Source organism: Pleurodeles waltl, chromosome 10 (genome assembly GCF_031143425.1).
Source record: "Pleurodeles waltl isolate 20211129_DDA chromosome 10, aPleWal1.hap1.20221129, whole genome shotgun sequence".
In the NCBI taxonomy this organism is placed as follows: domain Eukaryota; kingdom Metazoa; phylum Chordata; class Amphibia; order Caudata; family Salamandridae; genus Pleurodeles; species Pleurodeles waltl.
Window position 1 is genome coordinate 282,000,264 of NC_090449.1, and position 24,619 is coordinate 282,024,882.

At 42.3% G+C, this 24,619-nt stretch overlaps 1 protein-coding gene across 2 annotated transcripts in view; it reads right to left on the reverse strand.

The window, feature by feature from the left end:
• The window catches only part of EMP2 (epithelial membrane protein 2), a 101,090-nt gene that overhangs the window by 26,691 nt on the left and 49,780 nt on the right, over positions 1-24,619 (reverse strand). The window contains exon 2 of one of the 2 annotated variants that reach the window (XM_069210415.1): positions 6,654-6,724. The exons of the other annotated variant lie outside the window; for it this stretch is intronic. The gene's annotated coding sequence lies outside the window, so the exon portion shown is untranslated. The remainder of the gene's footprint in view (positions 1-6,653; positions 6,725-24,619) is intronic. 2 annotated transcript variants of the gene reach the window in all.

The following is a 24,619-nucleotide window of genomic DNA, read 5'->3' on the forward strand; positions in this document are numbered from 1 at the left end:
TGCTATTAACTTTTAGTCATGCTGAACAGCAGCCACGCTGGTGAACAACATGACTTGAACACATTGGCAAAGTCAATAGCTCTTGCATAGGTGAGACCTATTGGTTTTGTTAATACTTGTTATACATAGACATTAGACCAGCTAGGCAGGACGAGTGCTTACTAGCTGACAAGACTAAGAACTTGGAAGTTAACTATTAAGTCAGTATCCTTTGCTGGATTATGGGAACAGCACTACAGCAAACCGAATGCAATATGGACAATAGGTAGTCTCAAATGAAGTATTAATATGCACCAACAAAAAAGAGAATGCATCAAGAGCTGGAAAGCCAAAGTGATAGGAAAGTGTGTAGAATATCTTTTCATTTTTTAGAAATAAAACCTCATTTTAAAAAGGAAATTCAAATTTGATTTTTATATCATTTTTGTTTGTGAAACAGAAGGATTCTCTTAGCGCTGGCATTTGTTTGATATATACTTGTTTCTGTATTTTTGTGTGTTGTTTTGAGGTTCAAATTATAGAAAGTGTTTAGGCTGAGATATATGGCTTCCAGTAGTGTTTCAGTGGGAGTCCAAAGAATTTCAAAGGTTAAGTACCACGAGCTTAGACATGAACATAAGTGTGCAGCCTCGTTAGTGTAAATTTGCACAGCAGAGGCGAGGACCAATTTTCCCCAAGGATGTTTATGGTCACAAAGGCAATTCAAGTTAGGTAGGTAACATTGGGCTGTCAGTTTCACTGGTCCTGACCTCTGTCCAATGAGAGAAACCACAAATCAGCATTCCACAGCTAGCACCGTGTTGAAACTAGTGATGAACAATGCATTTCAGCAGGAAGTTGCAACCTGATTTTCTTTGTAGCTCACTGTGTTTCTTCATAACCTTTTATGTTTTTAATTAATTAGAATCCCCCGCCCAGGCATCTTCCTCTCACCCTTAATATGAATGTCTCAGGAGCAGAAGAGCTCAGGTCTCACCATCTGCCTGCCTGTTCCATAATGAATGGCAATCTGGGCCACCTCTACCGCAACCTGGCAGAAATGCATTTTCTCCTACACCACTTCTCTCTGTCAAGAAATTCAATGCCCCTTATCTACTGGACCCACATTTTGTCTCTTTGAAGCTGGAGCATCCCTGTTCTGCGTCACACACTTATGGGCTTATATGCAAGCCTCTAGTGCCATTGATGCGTCGTTTTTTTTTGATGCAGCGTTGGCACTAAGCAGTCCCTTACAGTGCACCACATTTACAAACTGGCACAATGGAACCATTGCTCCAGTTTGTAAAGCCTTGCGCCACATTATACCTGAACCAGATATAATGTATGCAAGGTGAGCGTTCCCACGTAAAAAGCCCTGTAGAACTGGTGCAGTGAAATTTACTACATTTCACTGCATCTTTCTTGACTTTACTGTGTCAGAATTTTAATGCCTGCTCAGAGAAGGCATTACACTGATGCAGTGCTTTTTAACATGGGAGCCTTCCTGCCCGTGCTGGAGTAGCATCATTGTTTTGACACTAGTCCAGAAATGCGTGACTTTTTGTTAGGGGGTGCAGGGCAGCGCAAGAAATCTGACGCATCGGAGCCACTGAGTCAGATTCTTTTAAGTGGGGCCCTTCACCTTCTCCTTTACAAGCACCCCTATCAATCCACCAAGGCTGAAACTAGGTTACCCCCTCATCCAGTAGCCCCTCCTATATCATCAATGTGCTTCAGTATTATTATTCCTCTCCTCATACTCCCTCAATATATTTTTTCTGTCTTCCCTCTTTTCCTCTTATTCCCATTGCCTGCATGTGTATTTAGCTGTGTGAACACAGAAAAGCGTTTCACTACATAGAAACCCATATTGTCATATTGTCTTTTGTCAGTATTTTTTTATTAATAAACCAGGTTTCTGCCGTGGCATCTGTGATCTAATCTATTTTATACTCGTAAAAGTGAATTGTCTTTATTATTTGAACAGGGCCTGGAAACAATTGGCAATAAAGGACCATATTATACAGCAGGGTTGAATACATTATGTTGCAAGAAAATTCAAAGTATGTGGCATAATGCAGCATATTCTGTGACAGTTTTATATTTTTGTTTGTCATTGTAACAAAAATGAATATGGTCTGGGCAAACGTTTCACCGCATTAATACGGTTTAATCTTTAAATACATCAGTCAGCAATTGCAATTTGGCCAGTTAAACTGTGCCAATGGTCTGCCAACGAGCCATGCCACGTGTGGCACTTTTTGTAACTTTTGATCTATTTGAGCTAGAAACAAGTTTATTTTAAAATTAGAAAATTATGCAACAGGTGGTAGATTATGAGGCAAATGGGTTAAATCTATATTTATGCAGAACACTTTGCGGCTGTGGAATCACATAGAACCAGAGGTCCTGATTACTCAAGATAAACTATCAAAGATATAGTATTGAATGCTGAATGATAATGGATGTCAGAAGGGCCTATTAAGAGCACTTTTATGATACATGAAAGCGTAATTGGGGCAGTAAGTGGTTTAAAAAGAACAGAAATCCTCTCCCAGTAAAAAGGTCAGTAGGTCGATATACCTGACGTCCTCGTCCATCCATGGAAACATACCTGTTTAGAATGTGATGAAGCTTTGACTGAATTTATGAAATCGAAAAATGCCACTGATGGTACTGATGCCGTGCCAGCCTTTGAAAAGACACACAAAGATCTATAGTAGTCAAGCAGCAGATTATTTTTTTTCATTGTAGGTTAGTCGTGGTGTCGCAAATAACGTGTAATAAGTGAACTATTTAAAACACATATTACCATCATTAAAATCACTATATTTTACGCCTGACATTTGAGAATATCTGGTATGAGATGAGGCCTTTATAATATAACGGGGCACAGATGCTATTGTGCGCCACGTGAAGGACAAGTTTCCCTATGCCTGGTGTAACCCAGTGCGTGAGCAGCCCGTTCCATTTAGTATCACAGGTTGAGAGCTCAGTTTCACACACACAGACGTTTTAAGGCATGGACAAAGTGGGCTCTGGCCCAGGGCCCCAGCCTTTCAGGGGGGCCTCTAATAGAGCCAACTCTGTTCTGCAGAGGGTCTCTCCTGATGACCTTGAATAATTCTTAAACATATTGTGTAAAATACCGTTTTCCGTAAATTTATTTTTTAATGTGGGTGGTGTGTGAGAGTCTATTGCAGACAGTTTGCAGAGAAATGTTATGTGTATGTTTCTTGCAACATTCATAAAAAAGTTATTTTAGGTCAAAACAGGACCTCACATAAGAGAATAGAGAGGGTGTAAACGGAGCTTATTTGCAGTAATATTAATGAGCTGCTGTTGTGTTATCCCGAATCTTAGATGTAAACAAACATGTTTAGAATCTGGACAAATGCACCTGTGAACGGTCAGTGACCTGACTAAAGAGGGCAAGAAAGCGCTGAAATTGTATTAAAACTTCAAAGCTGTTGTGAACAGGGGCCCCCAAAATACATTTGACCTGGGGCCCCCTAAATCCCCATCATGCGCCGATCCTAATGGGCATTCTGTTAATAGCATTGGGGGAGCATGGAGCTATCCTCAAACACTGTCTGCTCCCAAATGTCATCAAATGTCAACAACTCACATTCACCGAGCAGAAGCTGTCCCCTGAGGAGCGCTTTCACTTTGCAGATAGATTATCCCTTCTGGGTATCAGTATCCAATAAATTGCAGTTGTGAACCACTAACACATTGCAGGCCCGATTTATCCAAAAATTTGCTCAAAGGGAAAGGGCAGGAATACACCATATTAACCATTTTTCAGCACATTCCTGTCTTTTTCTAGTGCACTTTTGGCTGCATAGTGCTAAAGCAAGCACCATGTTGCAATGGTGCCTGCTATGCAGGCAGTATTGTTTTTGTGCACGGAGGGACACTTTCCTACACAAATCAAATCCTCAGAGGCATTTTCCTCTTTCAAAGTGTACTGCAAAATACTGCACACTTAGAAAGAGGAAACAATGAGGAGAATATTTCTCCTTGTTACGCCTCTGGCGGGCAGGCATACAAATCTGATGCACTCCCAGGTCTACCAATGTTGCTAAATATGGGTGTGTGTCAGAATCAATGAGTGGATGCCATGAAACACCCATTCTCCACCCATGGGCCCCCTCCCTGCTGCAGGCAGGAAGACAGTGGTTTGCACAGCAGTGGGTTACTCTGGATTTGTCAAGCCACTCAGGGCCACACAAAGCGGCCTTGCGTGGCTTGATAACTTTAATGTAGGTTTTGTGTCACTCTTGCAAGGTGCAAGAGCGATGCAAAACCTTGATAAATATGCACCTGCATTTCTGTTCAAAAGGCTTCCATGCCTCTTCCTCTTCCTTATAAATGGTAATGTTTGCAAAGTGCATATTGCGATCCCAAAAGCCATTGCCCGTAGCCAATGACCCTTTGATGCACTGAAACCTGCCATGTAGATGTCACAAAGCTTTTCAACTTGAGCAGAATGATGGCCGCCCTCTGCAAAATGTAATGAGGCGCCATTTAGTCACCCATATTGAAAAGATATTCATTGGCCTTCGGCTGAGTGGGGGCACCCTAAAAGGTTGGGGGGCACCCTTAAGGGTTAGGGGCCCCCTGTCCACAAGGGTCTGCAGGGCCATGCTTTACACCCCTGATCCTTACTCTGCTCTAGCCAACATCTACCAACATCCTACCTAGATTTGATGAAACCTAAAAAGAAAAGAAACAATTTGCGCTGTTTTTCGTTTCGCCAGCTTTTATCTAGCAACCTCTCAGGGAACCGCAAGCCCCATATTAATGACTCTAAACAACCGTCCACCTACGTCATCCACTTCAACAGGCTCATGCACGTCGATGGCACACTTGCCGTGTGCCTTAAAGGCTTCTACCACGACCTTCCTGATTCAGCTCTCTAAGGTAACCCGAGAGCCACAGGTAAGTGGTGTGTGCCCTACAATCAAAGAACTGGTTTACTAAAAGAGTACAACGATTTTCTATTTTAACTAACTCATCGTTCATCTTTTTAAAAAAACGAGCCATCTTCTGCACGACAGAGCAAGGTAATTACATTTTTAAAAGTGACCAAAATAGGCTTCCAGCACGTTTGAAAAGACATTCTTCGCCCGGTCTTGCATATCCCAGATTAGGACAGTCGCAGGAAGCAACAACGGGACAGCTGTGGTTCAAGCTGTACTATCCAAGCTCTCCGCGGAAGCTTTGGCTTTGCCTCTTGCCAAACAGGATATTCACCAACATATTTGGTTGCCATGGTTTTAGGAAAGAAGCAAAGGGAGTGAATCCAAGCTCAATTACAGTTCCTACTACAACTCTCCTAAAATCGGAGGTTTTGGGTATGTTTGGACTCTTACAAATTAAAACAACCCGTACATCTCGATAAAAAGAGGAAGTGATAGGGTTAGCACTGGGGTTATGTTCTAACTCATTTTCACCTGAATGGGAAAACCCTTTACAACATAAATTCCAATGTTCCTTACTATATTTCTATGTCATAATTGTTATGTTTAAGGGGCAGTGGTTCCATTGGGAGCCCCTTAGTGCCTGGGTGAGCACCTTAAGCAACAACATATACTATTTGAATAATGGTGATCAATTTGAACTCAGGTTTTCAAATTAATTGTAAATTGCACAGACGGTATTTAATTTTGAACTATATGTTTCTCACTTTTTGGTTAAACTTTCTGCTTTTCTAACTTAACATTTTGAACTTTTGAGCTAGATTCAGAAAAAGTATAGGGGTCTCTGGGGTACGAAAATATTTTTGTTGTTGGTGCAAGCTGCATTGGAGGCCCCTCGTGGCCACAATGTTTTGCTTGTCTTGAGTCACAATGGTTTTGAGCACATGTTGAAATTTATAATTTGGGAACTCCTTGCAGGACTATGATGAAGGGGTTGAGACTGGGAGAGTGATAGAGAACAGTAAGAGCCTTTACATGGAGGAACTGGCCAACAGCAGCAAGCAAAGAGCTCAAAGCAGACATTAAAGCGAAGAGAGGGCCCCTCTTTGAAGGAACATGAAGAGTTCTGCATGGGACATGTCAGGAGTGAAAGTGAGCAAGCTGACAATCCCTGCCAGATGAACACAACTGGCCATTACAGGCTGAATGAAGATGTTATCTGCCCAAGAGATGGGCTAAATGACCGAAGTTAAAGAAGCAAGCAAGCAGGACAGGAACTGACATCATGGTGAATGAACATAAGATGACATGGCCGGGAGCGCTTACGGAACAGCAACAGTGAGGACAGTTTTTACATCGCAACAAATTGCCTCACGGGGACATTAAAGCAGGGCACTTATGGTGCCAATATTAAGCCCTCAACGGACCTTCCAAACAGGCCCTATTATGGTTGAGTCCTCCAGGCAGTCAAGGTAATGGGGTAAGCCAACAGTCTATCCTCCAACATAATACCGGAGCAAACCCGACACTGAAACCACGTTTATGCAAGTAAAACAATGTTCCCACACCTCATGCCTCTGTTTAAGAGGGGTAAATCCAGTCGTCACCAGTAATGGAATGGTTCCCGCTGCTCCATTATAACAAAGAATAATACCCTCAGATTGTTTTAGGAAGGTAGGTTTGCTGAATTCTCCTCTATGCTTGTACTTGTCATAACTAGATGAACAAATCCCAAATGTTGATACAGACCTGATACACGATAAGGTGGCCATCCCAAATGCAATCTTCCACAAATCCTACGGACTCCATAGACTTCCTGGCTATACAAAACACATATTATGTCATCTACAGGCAGAAGCAAGAAGAGTTTAAAAAGCAAGCAGTGCTTGATGAATCAGGCAATGTAGAAATCAGAACTGTTTTTAGACAAAGCACACTATGTGGCACATTGATCAGCTATTGAGACCCGAAAGGGTATTGTAACAGACTGACAAAGGGGAGGCTGTGCCACAGGAAGAGCTTCCAACTTGTGAGTGGAGACTGCCGGAATTGGGGGGAGCAGAGAGTTGTCCAGCAGATTGCTACCAGGTCAACCCAGTGCCTGCCCAACTTTATCTTTGAAAGCAGCCCATGTGCCTTTAAATGATCGTGGATGATTCACAGAATCATCAGTATTAAGACACAGAATTGACAGTATTAAGAGAATGTGAATCACATGTGAAGGTCTGCTGCTTCTCACAGACCTCATCGCTGCCTTTGCAGCCATTCACAGAGGGTCACAAAAGGTCTCCTGTCTCATTTATATTAATAAGGTAGGAGTTTTTTTTGTGACCACCAGTGAATGGGCATTTTGCACTGCGACTGAGTATGAAAAAAATTAGCAAGCTGTGGTCTGGCCTTAATTTATCAATTCCTTATCCTTTTTGGGTCCCAGCCTACCAGACCGTGCAGCTGTCAGGTTTGCTAAAGACATCTTCGGGACAGTCAGAAGGTTGACCTAGGAATTAATTCTGCTTGTTGGTTGCCATCGGCTTTGTGGTTTGTAACTCATTTTCTTGCTTTCCATTTGCAGGCTTTATTTGTTTTAGGCTCCCCAGCTTGAGTTTGTACCTTCCCTTGCCAAAATCTATTTACAATATCCTTACGGGTGCTCCCTTTCTGTAAGCAGGCCTGTAAATCCGGTTATTATCTAGTCACATTTTGTGCGCATTCAGACCGAGGCAAAATGTTAGGCACTGTCTTACGAAGGCACTTGTTTACTTTCTTCTCTGACTTCAAAGTGAGATGATTTATGTGACAATCCTTCTAGATGCTGGGTGTGGGAAAGAGTTTTATTTCTAGCACACAACATTTAAATCAACTGTGTAAGTATTTCAGAATCTATCAGAATTAGGAACACAAATGAAGCAATTTCTTTATTTCTGAAGTGTGTTAGAAACAAACACTTTAATATGATTAAAACAAATCGTTACACTAGGTGATGCAATTTCCACATATTTATGTCTGTGTTGTGCATCGTTTTATCATTAAAACTGTATGTCTGTGCAAATGTAATGGTCTTTCAGTTGAAAAGGTTTTGTATGTAATGGCAGTGTGGAACCACACCATGAATATTCCACTCTATATCACTCCACTCTACCCCACTCCACACCACTGCACTTTACTCTGTACCACTCCAGTTTGCACCGCTCCACGCGACTGCACTGTGCACCACTCCACTCTACGTCACTGTGCACTATGCCACTTCACACTATGCCTCTCCACTCTACCATGTACCAATCTGCTCTATGCACTCTTCACCACTCTACTCTTCAACATTGCACACTACGCCACTCCAGTCTATGCCACAATAATTTACTGTGCACAACTCAACTCTACACCACTATACTCTACGCCACATTGCAACAGTGCATTCTATGACAATCCCCTCTACACAAATTCACTTTACTGTGTAACACTCAACTCTATTCCCCTGGACTCTGCGCCAAACCACTGTACGCCACTCTAATCTACTCTGCTTTAAAACTGCACTCTATATCACTGCACTTTAAGTCACTGCACTCTATTCTGCATCACTGCACTCCAAGCCACTGTTCTCTATGCCACTCTCCTCACTCTACAACACTCCACTCTAACACTCTACTCTGCAACACTGCAGTCTCTGCCATTGAACTCTACGCCACTCTACCCTGCACCACTCTACGCTACTCTACATCACTGCACTCTATGCACTTGACTCTACAATGCACTCGCCACTCAATTCCACTCTGCACCACTGCCCTCTGCATCACTCAACTCTACGGCACTCCACTCTAGACCACTTTATGCCGCTCTACTCTATGCCACTGCACTCTATGCCATTGAACTCTACTCTACTCTGTGCAGCTCTACTATGCGCCAGTCTATTCTGCACCACTCCACTCTGCACCAGTCCACTCTGCTGTGCACCACTCTTATCTATGCCACTGCACTATGCAATGCTGCATTGTATGTCACTGTACTCAATGCCACTGCACTCAATGCCACTATACTCTACAACACTCTATGTTAAAGCAGTCTACACCAGTCCAATCTACTCTATACACCTCCAGTGTATGCCACTCTCCACAACTCCACACTATGCCATTCCAATACATGACACTCTCAGCCACTCCACTCTACAGCCTTCTACTCCACTCTGCGTCATTCCACTCTACAACACTCCACACCATTCTCCTCTATGCCACTAACCTTTAGTCCTGGTGTACAGCATGGCTAAACATACTGGCAAAACCAATAGCTCCAGCAGAGGTGAGACCTATTGGCTTTACCAATGCTTGTTTACATTGCAGTCTGTTATATCCAGGTAAGCTGTTTGCAGCCTTTTAAATGCTTATACTGAAGAGTAGCATTGTACAGTCTATATTGAAAGGCATGCACCCACCTTTTCATAAACTCGACTCCTACTCATTTATGGTGGACTCTTTATGCAGCAAAATAAACAATGATGTGCTACCATACGTTCATACGGATTACGAACACTCATATTTCAGGAAAAACAACACATTTAAATTGACATACCAACATTAAGAATAAAACACCTCATAATGATCTCTCAATTCACAAGCATGAAACGTGGCAGAGCAGAATAATGTGCATTGTATTACTACTTCTATAACTAATCTAAACTAACTAACTAAACTAAATATCTCAATGGGTCCTTTAGAGTTTTGAGGTCGTGCAGCTAATTAACCAGTGCAAATGAGAAATGCCTCTGCCACACTAGCAGATAACGGTCTGCAAATCTGTAGTAGATCCCCTCTTATTTGCGAATCCCACAAGCCCCCAACACCTTTATGTGGAAGCTGCCTTAGCTAAAATCTGCCCAAGTTTGCAATTTCACCATGCCACCAAGTATGATGAACCTGATGTCAGAAACGTGAGTGCTGGAAATGTAGTCCTGAACTGGGTGTACCTTTTCAGAACTCACATTTCAAGTGTCAGATGTGCTGGGAGTTTTCTCCCCACGCCCCAGGGATATTTGCATAGTATTCAAAGCAAGCTGCCATGGTTTCTATCACGTCTTGCAACAGAGCCACTCTTGAAATAGTGGCTGATCAGCAAGCTTAATTTAGGACGCTGAGCTGACTCCATTTCTGCCAGCACCATAACTGCAGGATGATATTCCCAATAATCTTCTCTAGCATTGTAATTACGGCGAGTAATGCAAACATAAGCAGATATGATATCTCTTGTAATTAAATTGAAGCCCTTCTAACATTCACCTCTAACCCAAGCCCTAAGATTCATCTCAGCTCTTTCTCAGGTTCTGCTAACAGCCACCTTCCTTCTTCCCTTGATTTATCCCATTTTATGTCATGATTCAAGCTATACAATGTAAACTAAGTTTTCCACAAAGTTCTATGTGTGTGAAGTGAAGTACCGTAATTTCAGCACATACTGAAAGCCTCCACAACAGCCAAAATCTTCAGATAAGTAAAGCCTACCCCAATAACTGAACAATTATGCTGAAATCAGACAAAAGAGCTAAGACTCAGTGGCTGCTCACACTTAGAGGGATAGGGTTATCTGTTCTGGTATGTAATATTATAAAGGTACAGGAGCTCTTGCACTAGGACCATGACACTAAAAGGCAGATATCAGTAAGGTGAGGCATCTTTAGTGAATGGAAAGTTAGTCACATCATGGCAGCTATTTCAGGAGTGAGCAGGAATGCACTTCGATAGGCAGGCATTTGGCTCTTGATAGAATAAAGAAATCCTACTGTTTTTGCACTTGTATAATTTTGCATATATGTAAGTGGCAAATTATGTACTAAATCAGTTCATACACCTAAGGAAAAAGGATTCCACTTCTGCTTACCAGGAGGGCCTTTTATAGTTGGCAAAAACAGGTAAGTATAGATGTACTACTCTGACCTCCACATCTACGTATCTTGAAGATATATTTATGAGCTGTCCCACTAAATGTTTTTTTTTTTTAATTGAGATCCATCACAGCAAAAAAGTTACAAAGTCAACATTTACTAAACTCCATCACATCAATACATGTTCAAAACACATTTCATACAAATCTAAATCCATTATTGAGCAGGTCAGTCCCAAATAATTTACACAATGAATTACCAATAGAAGATCAAAATAACGATCTACACTTTTTATCCTTAACCAGGGGTTTGAGTCATAAATTGACCCCAAATGTTATCATATGAATACTGATACCAACAACATTGTGATATGAGAATATAGGAGACAAGGTGTTTATGGACAAAATATTGAAAGGTAAGTGCATATAAGTGTAGGAGGCTGGCCTAGTTTGTAGAGGGCACCTTGGGTACTTACACCTTAACCCAGGTCCAGTTATCCCTTATTAGTGAAGTAGTAGTGCTCTAGCAGCTTAGGCTGAACTAGGAGACATGCAAAGCTCATGCAATACCACTTATAGTTACACAGTACTTATACACAAGTAAAGACAATACTCAGTGTTACCAAAAATAAAGGTAGTTTATTTGGGTGACACAGTACCAAAAATATCTTAGAGGCAATACTCCTTCTGGAGGTAAGTATTATACATAATATATAGATTAGACACCAAATAAGGCAAGTAATTAGACATAGGATAGTGCAAACAATAGGTAATGCTATAGAATGCAATGGGAGAAAATAGGTCTAGGGGCAACACAAACCATATACTAAGAAAGTAGAATGTGAATCACAAATTCCCCCCTAGACAAGTGCAGTGTGTACAGAATCGCTGGGAGAGTAACAATACAGTAAAGGTAAGTAAATTACCCCACCCCAGGGCCAAGAAAAGCAGGAGTAAAGTACTGCAAGTTTCCTTAGGACACACTACACCTCGTGAGTGGGATTTTGCAGTAACCAACCAAGTCTGCAAACAACAACTGCTGGATTCCTGGACCAGAAGACCTGCAAAAGAAGGGGACCAAGTCCAGAAGTCAAAAGAAGTTCCAGGATGGCCAGGAGCCCCTTCCAACCCAGAAGAGGGTGCAAAAGAAGAGTCCCCGGTTGGACGAAGACTGCAGGAATGCACTCTAGGAAGATGCCAGCGGGTCCTTCATGATGCAAAGGATTAACCACAACATGATGATGGATGCAGATGTGATTTCGTGTTGGAAGTCACCAACAAGCCTTGGTTGCAACAAATATGCATTTTGCATCAAAATGGTGTAGGCTGGACCCAGGAGGGACCTGAGGGCCTCAACTCTGTGGGGGGGGTAAGAGGGGGCTCTCAGTACTTTGGAGAACCCTCAGGATGCCAGGCAGCACCCACAGGAGTCCCAAGACACGGGGACAAAGGAGATGCAAAACACAGTTGGTGCAGCACAACAAAGAAGGTCCCACTCCTCCGGAGAGCAAGAGTTGAGCATCACAGGATGGAGTGCTGGGGACCTGGGCCAGGCTGTGCAAGAAGGAATTTTGCAAATAGTGCACAGAGGCCTCAGGAGGTGAAGAAGACGCAGTATACAAGGGTACCCTCGCTCTCAGGGAAGGCATGGTCTTCCCTCCTCCAAATTGCATCTGCAGGCCCTCAGGACAGTCTATGTCGATGGGGTCCACCCTCTGTGTCCTTAGGAGCACGCTCGTTGTTGTGAGAGGAGTCCAAGGGTACCAGTCGATGTCTTGAAAGGTGCCTGTCACCCCACAGGAGATTTCTTCGGTCCTTCTGATGCAGGGTGAAGAGTGGGAATCCTCAGAGTGTGCACACTGTGGAAACTGTTGCAGTTGCTGGCTGGAGCTGAAGTTGCAGAGGAAAAAGTATCCCTTGTGGATACTTAGTTGATGTTACAGCAGTTCCTGGAGCAGGCTGCGGTTGATCCGAGATCAGAGGATGAAGTAGTAGTTGCAGAGGATTCCTGAAGGAAACTTGCAAGCAGAAGTTTGAGAGAATTCACAGGAGAGACCCTAAATAGCCCTGAGAGGGGGATTGGCTACCTTATCAGGTAAGGACCTATCAGGAGGGGTCTCTGACGTCACCTGCTGGCAGTGACCACTCAGAGACCTCCTGAGTGCCCCTACACCTTACAAAGCAAAATGGTAGTGGGACACACTGGAGGAGCTCTGGGCACCACCTCTATGGTGGTGATGGACAGGGGAGTGGTCACTCCCCTTTCCTTTGTACAGTTTCATGCCAGGGCAGGGGACAAGGGGTCCCTGAACTGGTGTAGACTGGCTTATGCAAGGAGGGCACCATCTGTGCCCTTCAAAGCATTTCCAGAGGCTGGGGGAGGCTACCCCTCCCCAGCCTGTAATACCCATTTCCAAAGGGAGAGAGTGTAACTGCAGTGCAAGCCTCAGAGAGATGGTTTGGCAGTACTGGGGGTCCATGGTTGAGCCCCCAGGATGCATGGAATTGGCTCCCCAATACCATTTGGAAAGGAGGGGACAATTCCATGATCTTAGACACTTTACATGGCCATATTCGGAGTTTCCATTGTGAAGCTACATATAGGTATTGACCTATATGTAGTGCACACATGTAATGGCGTCTCTGCAATCAAAAAGTCCCAGGAAATGGCCCTGAACTATGTGGGGGCACCTTTGCCAGTGCAAGGGTGCCCTCACACTTAGTTTACTTTGCACCTTCAGCAAGTGAAGGTTAGACATAAAGGTGACTTATAAGTTACTTAAGTGCAGTGGAAATGGCTGTGAAATAGTGTGTGAACTATTTCACGCAGGCTGCAATGGTAGGCCTGTGGAAGGGTTTGTTTAAGCTCCCTTATAGGTGGCAAAAGAAATGCTGCAGCCCACATGGATTTCCTGGAACCCCAATGCCCTGGGTACCTAGGTGCCATATATTAGGGACTTATAAGGGGGGTCCAGTGTGCCAATTGAAATTGATAAATGAAGTCACTAGCCTACCATGACACATTTAAAAGCAGAGAGAGCATAAGGACTGAGGTTCTGGTTAGCAGAGCCTCAGTGACACAGTCAGGCACTACTGACAACACATACATTAGGCCACAAACTATGAGCACTAGGGTCCTGGCTAGCAGGATTCCAGTGAGACAAGCAAAACACACTGACATATACGTTTTTATATATGAGCACTGGGGTCCTGGCTTGCAGGATCCCAGTGACACAGTAAAAACATACTGACACACACTCACAAACAGGCCAGAAGTGTGGGTGACCATGCTAGAGAGAGGCTACTTTCTCACAACAAGGAAGTATAAATTTACTATTCCTAACCCCACATCTACATACGCTGAAGATATATGCATCACATAGGAACGTATATGTGGGGTTATCTAGATTTACTAGACTTACTTACCTGTCAACATTGTTTTCAATATTTTACCTTGAAAGTCTGTCTCACAAATACTGTAGGTTTGGTATTCAGGTTGCACACCTGTATATTGTCAAAGTGTTATATACTGTGGAGTAAAGAATATCAAATCTGTACCTACCTACATAAACACTTACCTTCACAATGCTATGTGTGGTGATACTCTAGCTATGATATTTGTGTAAGGCAACCACATTTCAATCAAAATTCCATAATCCAGAGCAAATTTTAAAAACTAGAGGCTCATTTTACATTCTTCAAGAGTGGGTTTATCTGATTGTATGTGTATGCCAACAGCAGTACATTTATTTATTATATATCTACGTCAAAAGCAGTATATTTATTATATATGTCTATGCCACAAGAAGTACATTTAGCATACAGCCTGGTTGTGTTTTTACTTTTCAATGTTTTGTCTTCCAAATCTTAAAACATTGTTTACCACTAACTAAGTCCACAACAGAGCGGATTGCTACAGATATGGCAACAATTCCATCTGTTATAGAAACTGAAAAATAATCAGCAATCCAAATGGCACTGTGTTGGCCCGCGTTTTCCACAACAAATCTACTAATTAGTAAAAACATTACATTTATCAATGTATCACTGATTTAGAGAGCCTCAAGAGGCGGAGCAAAATATTATGGGTTCCAAAGACGACAGAAGATGCATGCAAACATTTGCAAAGAGCTATTTGAGATATGGAAGTCCCATATAATTGAGAGGGCATATCAGGGTCACAACCACCTGGTCAAAGGGAGCAAATATCCTACAGCCATCATTTTCGGTCTACAGAGATATTTTTTGTGTCAACCCAATCTTCCAGTTGCCCAGAAAAAAACAAAAAAATAATGTGGACAGGGGATAAAATAATCATAACCCAGGACTATGCAAAAGAGAAAATCCTGCCACAACATGAGGCCAAGTATCAGACAGTTTTATACTGCACTATTTGTATTGCCCCAGGATGGATGAGAGTAATGCATGAGAGCATGAGCTAATCATTTTGCAGACATATGCGCTCTAAAACTCACCAGGAAGATGATGTGTGGCCACATGAGTACTATAACTGAGCAAAATGTAATTTCGCATGGCTGCCAGAAACAAGAATTTAAAAGAGAAAAATTAAAACACTACAAGAAGAGTGGGATGATATCACTTTCCTCTGAAGCCAGAGAGAAAATGGATTAATAAAACTCATTGTCAAACTCTGCAATATTAAAGGGTTTGGTCTGAAGTGTATAGTGAAGCTCAGTGGGTCTTTTTACATTGACATTTACAGTTGCAGGAAACACAATGTTGAATCCCAGCCTACTAGGCCCACAGATGATTCTCTGAACCTCTGGATTAACATTGGGAAAACACTAACATGTATCTATAAAAATAGGAATCTTGTAGTATGGGAAGTCTTAATCCAGGGCTAGGCACCATTTACGAATAATAATCAGGAAATATATGCAGTCCATTAAAGCACACAATTCTTTGTGTTCCTTTTGTAGAAATCTTACCTTACTGGACATATAACAGTGCATAATGCAGCTGATCAAGGCTTCATATTATTCACCTTCATCCATCAAGGCCTATCAAGCCTATTTGGTATAAACAATCTCTTCAGTGATCGCCCACAACTCTAGCAGACTGATGAAACATTCATATAACTAATCTGCATTTCAGACAATTCTTACTTTAGATTCTGGTCTGACACAAGCACACCAACGACTAATACCAACTGTTGTGAATACATTTGGGGACTCTTGATGACCGTGAATCTGCAGAGGGATGACAAGTATCTTCAGCAGGATGTTCAAAATCAGAGAGACAGTTGCGCAGTGATGCCTTGGAGGTCTCCACTAGAAGTATATTTATTGTGAAACTTGCACAGAAAACAGGATCAGAAACAATAAACCCAATGAACTATTCAAAGATGTACTTATCACTGAGCAAGTTCACCTGTCCTCCAAATATGCCATATTCACAAATTTAAAAAACCTATGATAAGAATTATACTAGGCTTTTTTATTTTAAAACAAAGGCTTATTGTGTACAACCAGTCTACTAAAGCGTACTTTTATGCTGACAAATTCTCTTGCTTGTTGGCTAATTATTTATAATCCAGTAGCTCTACCAGCTTTACAATCTACTAATACTGGTATTCTAATGAAAGATGGAGGCATGCTTAACTCATTAACATTAGTCTAAACTATAAACTTCAGGACTATACTTCCTCCCCAAACTCACTATTCTGAAATTTACATCTACACAAATAACACTTAATTACCCATAATCTAAGACAGAAAAATCTAAACATTGAAATGACCAAAACAAATTACTAACATTATCAGTAAGATTGCTCCCACTATCCCACTAAGTCCCCTATCCAAACGATGGAGAAATTTAGTTAAGAAAAAGTGTCTCACATTTCAAGGGTTCATAAAGGGGTGTAGAGTAACTGCGAAAGCCTCATCTGGTCCTAATTATATAGCATCCTGGGGAGAAAATAAATATGTCCCCCTCGCTACTTGTGGTGAAAAAACAAGCGGCATCAAGGACCCGTTTTGCTTTTATAGGTCATTCTCTGGCTGATTGCTTGAAAGTAGTGTCTGGCCTCTGAACACAGCTTACCTGAATCACTCATAGCTCAGCTGCTTCATCCTAGTGCCAAGTTGTTGACCGGAGGCCAGAAGGGGGTTACCGGTGTGTGGCAGCAGGAGGTGAGCGGGTGATAGGAGGAAAAAGGTTGATGGGATGTTAAAAAAAAAAAAACGCAGGCATTGGCAAAACCAATAGGTCAAGGCCAAGGCTATTTTTTGTATTAATTTAGTTTTTTGCAAACATATGCAATATACATTAAAAGCAAGATAGCAACAAACATTGACATAGCCACTAGGTCTTACTTCTGCAAGAGCTATTGGCTTTGCCAATATGATTTAGCCATGTTGCACACCAGCCTGGCAGCTATTCAGCATGGCTAGAAGTGGCTTAAAGAAAAGTGGTGTGGAGTGTTGTAAAGCTGTGCGTCATGGAGTTGAGCAAGGTGCTATGCAGTGGGGTAGAGAGGCGTAGAGGGGTGTAGGGTAGAGTTCAGAAGTGTGCAGTGGAGCTGAGTGGCATGGAGTAGCATAGTGTTGTGGAGTGCAGTGGAGGGAGTAGAGTATCGTAGAGTGGAAGGGCATAGAGTGTTGTACAGTTGAGTGGTGTAGAGTGGTGTAGAGTGTCAGATTTGAGTAGAGTGTCGTAGGGTGGAGTGGCATAGAGTGTTGTTGAGTGGTATAGAGCAGAGTGGAGTTGCATGAAGGGTGTTGATTAGAGTGGAGTAGAGTGCTGTCGAGTAGAATGGCATAGAGTGGAGTACAGTGTTCTAGAGTGGAGTGGCATAGAGTGTCAGGGTGGAGTGGCCTAGAGTGGCATGGAGAGGCGTGGCATAGAGTGGATTACAGTACTAGAATGGCGTAGAGTGTAGTAGTGGAGAGGAGTGGAGTAGTGTGTCATAGAATATAATAGAGTAAAGTGGCATGGAGTGGTGTAGAGGGAGTTATGTAGAGCATCATGGAGAGGAGTAGTATTGTAGTGTGGAGTAGAGTGTCATAGAGTAAAGTAGACTTTAATGTAGTAGAAAGTCATAGAGTGGTGTAGAGTGGCCTAGTGTAAAGTGCCATAAGGTACAGAGGTGCATAGTACATTGGCATAGAGTGCAGTGGCTTAGAGTGCATTGGTTTTGAGTAAAGTGGTGTAGCATGCATTGGGGTAGAATGCAGTGGTGTAGAGGAAGAAGAGTGATATAGAGTAGTGGTGCAGAGTTCAGTGGCATAGAGGGCGATGGCATAGAGTGGAGTGGCACAGAGTGGAGTGGCACACGGTAGGGTAGAGTGGCATAGAGTGCAGTGGTGTAGAGTAGATTGTTTCAGAGTAGAGCGAAGCTGTACAGAGTAAAATGGAGTGGTGCAAGACAGAGTGCAGACATGCAGCAAAGAGTCACATAGAGTGCTGTGGCATCGAGCACAGTAATGCAGAGTAAATTCCAGTAGCAAAGAGTGTAGTGGCATAGATTGCATGGGCATAGAAATGAGTGATGCAGAGTAGAGTGTAGTGGCATAGAATGCAGTGGTCCAGAGTAGCATAGAGTCCAGAGGTGGAGAGCGAAGTCTTGCAGAGTAGATTGTCTTGCATTGGTGTAGAGTGCATTGGCATAGACGACAGTGGTGTAGGGTTTGCAGGATAGAGAGCAGTGGCATATAGTGCAGTGGTGCAGAGAAGAACAGAATGACGTAGAGTGCAATGATGTAGAGCACAATGGTGTAGAGTGGCTTTGGGTTCAGCGGCAGAGAGTGCAATCTTGTAGAGTGTGGTGGCACACAGTGCAGTAGCACAAAGTACAGTGGTGCAGAGTAGAATAGAGTGGCATACAGTGCAGTGATGTGGTGCACAATGGTTCAAGAGTTGCAAAGCATGCAGTGGCATAGAGTGCAGTGGTGTAAAGTGTTGCAATGTAGAGTATAGTGGTGTAGAGTGCAGTGATGTAGAGTAGTTGGCATAAAGTGCAGTGATATTGAATGGATTGGTTTTGAGTAAAGTGGTGTAGAGTATATGGAGAAGAGTGCAGTGGTTTACAGTACAGTGGTGCAGAGTAGAATAGAGTGGCATACAGTGCAATGACGTGGTGCACAATGGTTCAAGAGTTGCAAAGCATGCAGTGGCGTAGAGTGCAGTGGTGTAAAGTGTTGCAATGTAGAGTATAGTGGTGTAGAGTGCAGTGATGTAGAGTAGTTGGCATAAAGTGCAGTGACATGGAATGGATTGGTTTTGAGTAAAGTTGTTTACAGTAGAGTGGTGCAGCACAGAGTAGCATAGATTACACTTGAAGAATGTCAGATGTGTTGGTCTGTCCCAGTAGCTGCACAAATAACAATGTAAATATTACTATTTCATTTATTATTTAGTACTATTAATCCCAGTGCAGGGTGTCAGAGCACTTCACATAACATACATAATACCTATCTAGCAAAAATATCTGTAATCCGCATACTACTGATAAACTATTTAAAAGTTATGCTACAGCCTCATTAATGGAGGATAGGAGGGATATGTGTGGGCTCCAAGGGAGAGTAATCTGCATTCCTTTTTCGTATAAACGCTGTCACTTTGAATTCAGCCAAAAGCAAACACCAAGCTACCTCAAAGACACAGCCTGATGTTTGACCTCTGTTTTTGAATGCACAGCAAATGTGACAAGATAAGAGGTTTACAGAAAGCTAGTTCATGGAAGTATACAGTAAACATGGTTTAGGCAACAGGAGGGACAAATTGAACCTGGAGAGTCTAACGCAAATTAAGCCAGCAAATAGAAAGCCAGAAAATGTGAGTTATAAAACCACAGAGCCTATAGTAATTAATCAGCGGGATGCATTCCTAGGTCAACTTTCTGAAAGTCGCCAAGATGTCTTTTCAAACCAGACAGGTGCACTGTCTGGAAGGGAGCGACCTAAAAAATAATTAAAAAGTGCAAATATAAAAAATATTTACACATGGCTGCATATGTGAGCAAAAATAGGAAGTAAACAATCGCCCATCACAAAATTTAATTAAAACGTGAAATGAAAGTAGAACTGAAGTGGACTGTTTTCTAAGCAGATGAGCATGTGTGCAAGAGCAAAGTGCCATCATTGTGAAGCAAGATTGTGGATGAAGTGGGTTTACGCAATGGCCCATGCTATATGCTGTGGAGGTGGGATATAATGTGAACGACACTTGTCAGAACAAGGAAAGAGAAATGCCCGTTTATGAATATATGTATTTTTATTTTTATTTTGGGGGAAAACATGAGGCTTGCGAAACTGCTAGTGCTGTCGCAAAACCAGACTGAAACAAATAATTAAAAGCAGTTTAAACTGAACTGCTGGACATAAGTGAGAGGGAGACTGCTATTAATGCAAACACCTCTGCATGCTCCTCTGAAGGTTGGCAGCCTGAGCTTTGGCCCAGCTGACCTAGGCCAAAGGGCGACCCTGCTGCTGTTCCCTGGTTAGTTTTAAAACGTACAATTAAATTCAACACTCAACACATATTCCTGTTTTTCACAGGTTTACAGCTTTTCAGTTTTTACAAGAATCTAAATATGAATGAGTAAATATGAAGTGAACAACAATATTCATTCAACATTAGATGTAAATCACACTTAAGAGCTCTGGCATACGCCATCATCTCCGAATAACAATCCAGAATTGATCAAATCATTCAAAACTAAAACTAAAATATATTCTTCTAAACTCTGAAAAATATGATGTTTGTTTCCTGCCTCTGACTGCACTTTTTAAATTTTCATAATACAAGCTCGTTGACCATTTATGATATCTGCAAAGAAGAGACTGAGAATTAAAAATATATACATGATATTTTCCTTTTATCATGGCCACCTGAATGTTTTCAATTTCTTCCTTTTTATTCATTATATGTATTTCTGCTTTCCTGTTTTTGACATGTAGTATGTTTCCACAAGTCTTTTTATACTTATGTAGGGAAGATGAACTAAGCGTGCATTCTGTATTTATCATTATGTTAATTCCATTAATAGTCACCTTCAGCACTAGAGATCCAGTCAAATGAAGCTAATGGCAAGGTGTGGCTGCTGCGGTGTTGACTAAAGCTATGCACACCCGCCCATCCTTTAAAGATCACCTCAGCATGACTTAGTGCTGCTGCACTCTGAACAACAGAAATTCAGTCCAGGTTGATCCTTGGGTGCTCATGCATGAGATCATCATCTGTAAACAACAATCTGAAATAATGGGAGCAGTCACTAAACCAAATCATAATTTTTGCTGAGCAGCCATGAACTGTTCAGAAAGACATTTTATTTCCTTATCAAACCAGAATAGAGAGGGAATAATAAATTGCAAGCAGTAGGTTTATCAAATTCATCCATAATCAGAGATTGCTCATTGTAACCACAGTGACGGTGGAAGCACAGTAACACATTTCAAGCGTATCCTACAGTTTAACTTTTTATTTCCAAATTCTGATTATTGATAATTATATAGGGCCTGATTACGACCTTGGTGGATGGGCTACTTCGTCACAAACGTGATTAATATCCTGTCTGCCGATTTACAAGTTCGACTGGATATAATGGAACTTGTATTAGGGTGGAGGAGATGTCTGTCACGTTTGTGATGGAGTATCCCATCCGCCAAGGTCGTAATCAGGCCCATAATGTCAGTAGTCAGGTTTCCATCATGCTCTTACGTTCTGGTAGCTCAGTGGGCCAAAGCATAGATAATGCATAGGTTCAAATCGTGGCAGGTCCACTCAGCCTTTCATCCTTCCACGATCAATAAAATGAGCACCATTCAGATGGATAACAATAAACATGTTTATTTAGTCTCAAAATACCCTTCTCTTTAAACATGAACTTTACAAATACATGTTCTGTCATTATGCTTGATATCAAAGTAACAATTGAAATAGCTATGAGTGAAACTGTTACTGTCCCTGGGTTGTTCCCTAAGTAAGGCTGCTTTGGTGTGGTGGCACTACGGAAAAATACATCAACTCTGGGGATCTGGATTTGACCATTGAGTTGCAGGTTCAACTACTTCTGTTCGCACTCAGCATTTCATCCTCAAAAGTTTATAAAATGATTTTCATTGGGTGGGATGGAAATAGCCATCTATTAATCAGCCCCAAGATGTCTCAGTGAGTGAACGTGTGCTTTACTAATTCCTGGAGTCCATTTTTTCTGGGTAAAATAACTTGAAAAAATATCTTCTACATAAAATACTTTTTTACAAAGTAGGCCATCACTTTCACAAATCACAAAGGGAACAGCAGTCTATTTCATTGAAACTGTTTTAAATAATTATTTTAGTGCTTCAGATCAATGCAATACATGAATTGAGTTGGATGTGAAAGAGCAATAAGTATTGACATAGCCAATTTGTATGGTGCTGGCTGACGAACGCTTGGACTTGTGAGTGCTTATTTTGTTTTGTTTTTTATGCAGGCAAGCACTGAATGAGAAAAAGAGTTGTCTAAAATGTATTACATATGCATACTTTGCAGTTATAGTTAAAATTTCGAGATACAGGAATTCACCAGATGTTTGCTTGCTAATAACTTTGAAACTATGTGATGAATCTCCATGAAACTTGCAAAGTTTTGTGGTAATTAGTTGAGAGGGTGCAAAGAAAAAAGGAATTCCCCCCAAAAACATTTTTCCACCAATACATCTTCCATAGACTATTTAGACAGATGTAGCAGCAAAATGGCTGCATGAATTTACATGAAATTTGGCAGGAATATGGATTATTGTGTGGAAATGGTAATTCTTGTTATTGGATCTTGAGTTGAATGTACAGTGGTACTCGTTGAAATAAAAATTTTTTTATAGATGACAAAATAAAATCAGACATAATATAGGGCTGCTCTTGTAGTGTCCTGCTGGGCACATAACAATACAACCCCTCTCCTAAGGCTGCATTAACACCAACACCCATTATCACAGGTATCACCATTCAGGTGACACTGTGAAAAAAGAGGGCGTGTGCACGTGCCCTCGACAGTTCCCCTAACTATATGTCTAGTCCGTATCATTCATTAATCACCATGTAGCCTTAACTCCCCATGACAATTCACTGGTGATGAGGAGACCTGGGCCTGCCCTCTGCAGAGTCCTAAACATGTGAGCAGTCACCTCTGACTGTGAGATGTGCAGATGAAACACCACATCCTGCCCGAGAGGAGAAGATATCGCCACCACCACTGCAGCACTACTGATGAGGAAGGCTGCAGGGGACCTGTTCAACACGCCTGAGGCCACCATCCCAGTGCAAAAGAGGACAGCAGCAAAAGAAACATCAGCCCTGACGGTGAAGGGGTGCCATGGGTTAAAGCCACGACAACAGCTGAGGAGCTCATCTGGTGTGTGCAGATACCCTGTGCCCCCTCGTGGCTGCCAGTCATTACTGCAGGGAGCAGAAGAGAAAGGCTGACTCCCACGGCAACCCAGCAGCACCTGAATTTGTTCACACCAATGCAGAGGGTGGAGCACACCAAGCACAAGGAGCGCAACACTTCAGACACAATGACCTGGCAGGAAGCAGTGTGTCGCCAGCAGTTGGCCATTAGAGGGAGCCCTCTCCTTATATACAGAACTAAGAAAAGAATAGATTAGTGATGGACAAACCAGTGAACACCAACTGAGGAGGACATGTGCTGCGTGCAAGGGCCCCACTACCTTCCAAAGTTCCAAAATTGGCAGATGTCTTCATAAGAAGCAGCCCTTCCCCTGCCTCCCTCATTGTAGCTGGGGCTGAAGAATCCTCAAGTTGCGGACCTGGCAGGAACGCGGGGAATACCCTGTGCCCCCTCATGGCTGCCAGCCATTACTGCAGGGAGCAGAAGAGAAAGGCTGACTCCCACGGCAACCCAGCAGCACCTGACTTTGTTCAAACTGATGCAGTGGGTGAAGCACACCAAGCACAAGGAGCGCCACACTTCAGACACATCCGAACAAGAAGAGTGACCTTAGACTCAATTTCCACAGCTCAAGAGAGGCATCAGCCAGCCAAGAGCAGACGAATAGAGTTAGATAAGCAACTATCCTGATCAACACCAAGTCGGAGCCCAACACCTGAGGCTGGTGGCCAGACTACAAGGACAGTCAACCACTGAAGAGGACCTGTTGGCCGGTCTTAAAGAAGATGCACACCACTACACACAGAAGAAGGAGACGACACTCAAGCACTGAGAGCATTTACTAGCATAAATGGAAAGAAGGTGCATGCTGACACATCAGGAAGAGAAGGAAGTGTGACCTGCCGGTTCACAAAGAGAAACCTGACAACTGACCAAGTCCAGGAGTGAAGATCAAGAATGACCATGCCTAAAAGGTATGCTAGAGAAGACTCAGGCTGCTGACGGAGTGCATCCATCCCCACAAGCAAGCCACTGAGAGGAAATTAGTGCGACCTGATGCCAGCAGCAGGAGACACAGTATCCGGCAGTTCAGCCAACCAAGAGCATTCAGGCTGAATGATGCCGAGGCCTCCATCAAGAAAAGATGTAAGCCTCTGGCCACCATGACTCACAGTTGGCAGAGACCCAAGAATGAATGCCTGCGACCATCAAGGCAAGTGATACATCACTGTAATAATCTACTGTTAACTTACCATCTACTATGAAACCACTATAAGACACATGTTTAACTTACTTTACACTTACCATTTATCTCAATATGAATTACCATTTAGTATTTCTAATACGTGAAAACATATTATTAATATTTGTAGAATCTCTATATTTCTGTTTAAATATTTGCTTAGTTCAGAAAAGATTTTTTCTTCTTCTTTTTTTTTAAATTGTTTGCAGGAGCTTTTTATTTTTAAAAGGTCAACATGACCAACCAAAACAATAGT